At 49.1% G+C, this 5,615-nt stretch overlaps 2 non-coding genes across 2 annotated transcripts; both read left to right on the plus strand.

The window, feature by feature from the left end:
• Positions 1–1,308: 1,308 nt before the first annotated feature.
• Positions 1,309–1,472, plus strand: LOC132394874 (U1 spliceosomal RNA). Its single transcript, XR_009512420.1, has one exon. It is a non-coding gene; the product is annotated as a U1 spliceosomal RNA (small nuclear RNA).
• A 1,634-nt stretch (positions 1,473–3,106) lies between these two features.
• LOC132394890 (U1 spliceosomal RNA) lies at positions 3,107–3,270 on the plus strand. The gene has a single exon (XR_009512436.1). It is a non-coding gene; the product is annotated as a U1 spliceosomal RNA (small nuclear RNA).
• The last annotated feature ends 2,345 nt before the right edge of the window (positions 3,271–5,615 follow it).

The raw sequence follows: 5,615 nt of genomic DNA on the forward strand, positions 1-5,615 counted from the left end.
CTGCAGGAGTCCGTGCTGAGGGACGCACTCAAACTCGGTGCAGCCACCGCAAGGGCCCGGTGGGGAAGGACCACAGTCTAGGGTTCTTCTCCTGTGGGAGTTGAGGGGTGGTGGGGTGTATAACCCTAAACAAGTGTATGTAAATATGAAGTAACAGAGTGCCACCTGGGTGGCAAAAGTGTGGGAATGTAAAGACTGTAATGCAAACATTTGTAAAGGACTGAGAGTCATGGAATGGTTTATTGTCCATAATTTTATTTTTGAATAAAGTATATTTTGATTTTTAAAAAATCATATTAGCGTTAATGTTAAGCTGCTGACCCCAGAAAACATCGAGGAACTGGAGCCCTAATTTGGAGTAATATGTGTAGTTTTCATCATCTACCTACAAGGAAGGTGTAAATAAGGTTGAAATAGTGTAGAGAACATTTACAAGGATGTTGTTGAGGAGGAACTGCATTATAAGGGAAGATTGAATAGGTTAGAACTGTATTCTCTAGAACATAGAAGATGCTGAAGAGATTTAACAGAGGTATATAAAATCCCAAGGGGTATTGATCGGTAAGGGGTTGAATTTTTCCACTGAGGTTGGGTGGGACTACAACCAGAGGTCATGGGTTAAGGGTGAAAGGTGGAAGTTTAAGGGTAACATGAGAGGAAACTTCTTCACTCAGAGGTCCCTGAGGGTGTGGAATGAGCTGCCAGCACACCTTCGTGGATAGTAGGGATATGGAGGACTATGGTCCCAGTGCAGGTCGATAGGAAGTACGCAGCTTAAAAGTTTTCAGTATTGTCTAGATGGGACGAAGGGCCTTCTCTATGACCGAATAACGCTGAAACATAAGTGAAATGGGCCATTTGTTTGAACGACCAACACAGTCAGAGGATGATTTCTGATCAAAGAATTCAGATTTCAGGGCGAGACCCTTCATCAGGGTCGCTCGCCTTCGCCCCCCTTCTCTTCCGGTCAGCCACGATGTAAGTAAGCGAAAGGACTCCCTCTTTTCCTTAAAACGTCCTCCCGCCCGCAAATGCGAGGTAACACCCAGGGGCGGAGTTCACAAATTGCGGACCGGCAGCCGGCGAGCTCTGCTTCCTTATAAGGAAGAAATGCAAATGAAGCATCGAGTGAGCAGCAAGAAGGGTTTTAAAAGCAGAAGTGGCAAATAAAGAAATTGTAGCAGAGGTGAATTGTTTTCTGGGCGGTTGGTAGCAAGTAAAAGCCAAATAATGGGTGAAAGATCTGGTTCGCGGTGATGTAAAGGTGTAATGTTACTGGTTGGCAGGGAGCGAGCGGGAGGAGAAAGCATACTTACCTGGCAGGGGAGAGACCGTGATCATGAAGGCGGTTCTCCCAGGACGAGGCTATCCCATTGCACTTCGGGTGTGCTGACGCCTGCGATGTCCCCAAATGCGGGATACTCGACTGCAAAATTTGTGGTAGTGGGGGACTGCGTTCGCGCTCTCCCCTGATTTTCAACTTTAAAAACAGAACCAAAAATTCACGTACACAATGCTTTATTTTGTTGTAAATGCTTCTTTAATCCTTTTCTAAATTTTGAGAGTCAATGTTTTATTGTAGACTACTTTAATTTGAGTAGGAACAGAGTTAACAAAAGTTGAGAGCGTTCGTATTAGGACACAGCTATCTCAAATGTTATTAGAACAGCCGGAGGAGGCGATGAAGTCGCGCTCATGCAGTGGTGGAGTTTGATGTTGAGCGGCTTCAAACCTTCTCCGCCCTCTTCGACGACAGTGGGAATTGCGTGGCTGTAGAGCAGAGCGATGAAAAGGAAGGTGGATTAGACCTCCGCTGAGACTCGCTGGGCAGGAATCAACAACGCTACGTACACAACTTTGGAAGAACTCAGCAGGTCAGGCACCGTCCGTGAGAAAAGAGTAGCCAACGTTTTGTGCTGAGACCCTTGATCAGGAATGGGCGGGGGGGGGGGGGGGGAGAGAGGGCCGAAGCCCAGTAATAGCGATAGGGGAAGGGGTAGGGCCGAGAGGCACCAGCTGGAAAACCAATCAGGGGAAACAACAACACACACAAAATGCTGGTAGAACACAGCAGGCTAGGCAGCATCTATAGGGAGAAGCGATGTCGACGTTTTGGGCCGAGACCCTTCGTCAGGGTCAAAATAAAGGGGGTGGGGATAAGCATGAAAGAACTGTAGAGATAAAGGAGCAGAAAGCTGAAAGGGGAGAGAGGCAGAGAGGGACCTGGGATAGGGGGATGGGGAGGGAATTACCGGAAATTGGAGAATTCAACGTTCATACCTCCAGGCTAGAGGCTACCCAGTCGGTAGATGAGGTGTTGCTCCTCCAACCTGAGTTTGCCCTCACCATGGCAGTAGAGGAGGCCATGTATGGACATAACTAAATGGGAATGTGAAGCAGAGTTGAAGTGGGTGGCAACCGGGAGATCCTGTCTATTGGTGTTCGACGAAGCTGTCCCCCAATCTGTGTCGGGTCTTGCCGATGTAGAGGCGGCTGCACCGGGAGCACCGGATGCAATAGACAACTCCAGCAGACTCACACTGAAGTGTTGCCTCACCTGGAAGGACTGTCTGGGGCCCTGAGTGGTGGTAAGGGGGGAGGTGTGGGGACAGGTGTAGCATTTGCGCTTGCAGGGATAAATGCCAGGTGGGAGTTCCGTGGGGAGAGACGTGTGGACCAGGTAGTCGAGGAGAGAAAGATCCCCGCGAAAAGCTGAGAGGGGTAGGGAGGGAAAGATGTGCTGTAAGTGCCTGGTGGGAGATCTGTGGGGAGCGATGTTCATTCAGCCTGTGAGCCTCAGGCAGCAACCTGCATTTCCTCAATGAAAACACTGCCACCGTGCGGTCGGGTTCGGTAACGGGCAGTCGCTGCAAAACCAATCGTGGCGCAGATTTCCTTTTTTGGACAATATGCAGATTAAGGTCTGGAAATTGTCACCAGTGAACTACAGCAGCTAATCAACTAATCTAGATTTGTAGTCTTTGTGGTAACGGTACTCTAGGGGGATGGTGTGTAAAAGTAGGAAGTAGGTATTTAAAATATTTGTTTGCCTTATCTCTGAGGGGTATGGCATAAGCCTGGATGTGGCTGGCGGAGAGAGGAAAGCATACTTACCTGGCAGGGGAGAGACCGTGATCATGAAGGCGGTTCTGCCAGGACGAGGCTATCCCATTGTACTTCGGGTGTGCTGACGCCTGCGATGTCCCCAAATGCGGGATACTCGACTGCAAAATTTGTGGTAGTGGGGGACTGCGTTCGCGCTCTCCCCTGATTTTCAACTTAAAAACAGATCCGTTTATTAAGTCAGTTTGATGTGCGGATTAGCGTCATAATTTGCTCGCGTTTATTTGTTCTTTTTGTACCCTCTTTCTATGCTCGATGTTTCTGATTTAAGACGATATGCAGCAGAGTCCCGCTGCTTTCAGTCAACTCCACGGTCTAGGCTCTTGGGCATTCTTGTGTAAAATGTGCACTTCAGTACATTACATTACTACATTACATCAATGCAGTTTCAAGGTCGCCTGCAACAGTTCATTTTGTTGAGAAAACTGACGAAGGGTCTCGGCCCGAAACGTCGACAGATGCTGCTTGGCCTGCTGTGTTCCACCAGCTTTTTGTGTGTGCTTGAATTTCCAGCATCTGCAGATGTCCGCGTTTTTGCTCTTTAAAAAAATCACTCGTCTTCAGGAATTTGCGAGAGTACACACTCATTCCCATGCCCTGCTCGTCTGGGGATCAAGGATGGAGTAAGTCATGCACAAGTCCCTGGACAATGGGGGCAAGAACGTCCCCAATGTCGCCTTCACCCTGATGGCCAGCTTCGTGTGCATCAATGTGGCTGCATCAGGTTGTGTGTGGAACCCAGGTACGTGGGCACAAAGTACCACTGCGTGCCCAGGTTCTACCTGTCGCTCTGGCTGCGAAGGATGGGTCTGGCCCCTTTCCCGCACAACACCCGGCAGCTGGTCGTTGCCGCCTTACCTGTCCTTCGTAGAAAAGTTCTTCCAGGTCAACGCCATTGACCCAAGGCTATTAGACCGTAATGTCCTGCAGGCGGTGCAGGAGAAGGACGTGATGGACACAGTGGGGTGATTCCCTGAGCAGACTGTCCAGTTCATCTGGCAAAATGCCTCATCGCCAGACCTCACCAACAGGCAACAAGATCTCGCCTGGCTAGCGGTGAGAGGGGCCCTCCCAGTCCGATCCCTCCTCTACGCCCGGAACATCGCCTCCACACCCCGCTGCCCAAGGGAGGACTGCAGTGAGGAGGACTCGGTGACCCACCTCTTTGCACACTGTGGGTTCGCGGAGAAGTTGTGGAGGATGATGGAAGGGACCAGTGTCGAGATTCATCCCCAGCAGCTGCGTTACAGAGGACTGTCTGATCTACGGGCTGTTCCCGGGGACGCACACGGAGACCAACACCCGGTGCTGCTGGCAGATCTTCAACTCGTTCAAAGACGCTCTTTGGTCGGCCCGAAACTTGATAGTCCTCCAGCACGTGGAGATGTCCGTGAGGGAATGCTGTTGGCTGGCACATTCTCGCCTGCAGGAATACGTGCTGAGGGATACACTTAAGCTTGGTGCAGCCACCGCGAAGGCCCGGTGGGGAAAGACCACAGTTTAAGGTTCATCACTCACGGGAGTGGGAGGGGTCGGGTGGGGAGGAAAATACCCCTCATCAGCGGTGTGGATAGATGAATCAACATGGTGCCCCAGGAGTGGCTGGAAATGTACAGACCGTAAAAAGGACCTTCGGTAAAGGAATGAGAGTCAACGCCTGGTTGGTTATTGTTAATAATTTTATTGTAAGTAAGTCTTTAATCCTTGACTAAGGGTTGAGAGTCAACGAATGTTTTATTGTAAATATCTTTAATTTGAATATGAAGAGAGTCAACGCATAATTTATTGTAAATAACTATTGAATAAGGATTCAGAGTCAACGAATATTTTTTTAAGTAAATAACTTAATTTTGTAATATTTCTGAATAAAGTATACCTTGTATTTTTCGGGGGAAAAAATTTTCTGCTCCTCATGCAGTACCAACATCGAACAGCAGGGGCCGCTCCTGCACCGTGGAACTGAACAAGTCTTTGCTTCGCTTGCCATCTCCAGCGAACAGTTGAGACCGGCTGTGCAACGAGTTGAACTTCTCGTACTCATCAGCTGGGTTGGCAAAGCCCTGAGTTGCGGAGCGGAAATTAAATTGCCAGGAGAATTTAGCGGGTCAAGCAGTATCAGTGGAGGCAAATAGATGGTTGAGTTCATGCTCCAGGAGGAAATTAGGGTGCACTGCTGGATTCCAGCAACTGCAAAGACATTCAGTATGCGATCATGGGTTTCATCTTCCCGCAGGCAGCCATGAAACAAAGGAACGCCATGCAACTCGTTCTAAGAAAACATCTGCAATGCCCTGGTTCACATTTTTACTGTTGTGCTGTAGTGTTTCATTTTAGCAGTACTGTAAGAGCAGTCTGTTATGTTTCCTGACGGCCAAGCTCCAGCGTATCGCTACGGATTGAGGGTACTTATACTAGAACCATACTTGACGCCGGCTTTCGGGTTACTTCGCTGTTAGAAACATAGAAAACCTACAGCACAACATGCTGTGCCG

Source organism: Hypanus sabinus, chromosome 5 (assembly GCF_030144855.1).
Source record: "Hypanus sabinus isolate sHypSab1 chromosome 5, sHypSab1.hap1, whole genome shotgun sequence".
NCBI lineage: Eukaryota > Metazoa > Chordata > Chondrichthyes > Myliobatiformes > Dasyatidae > Hypanus > Hypanus sabinus.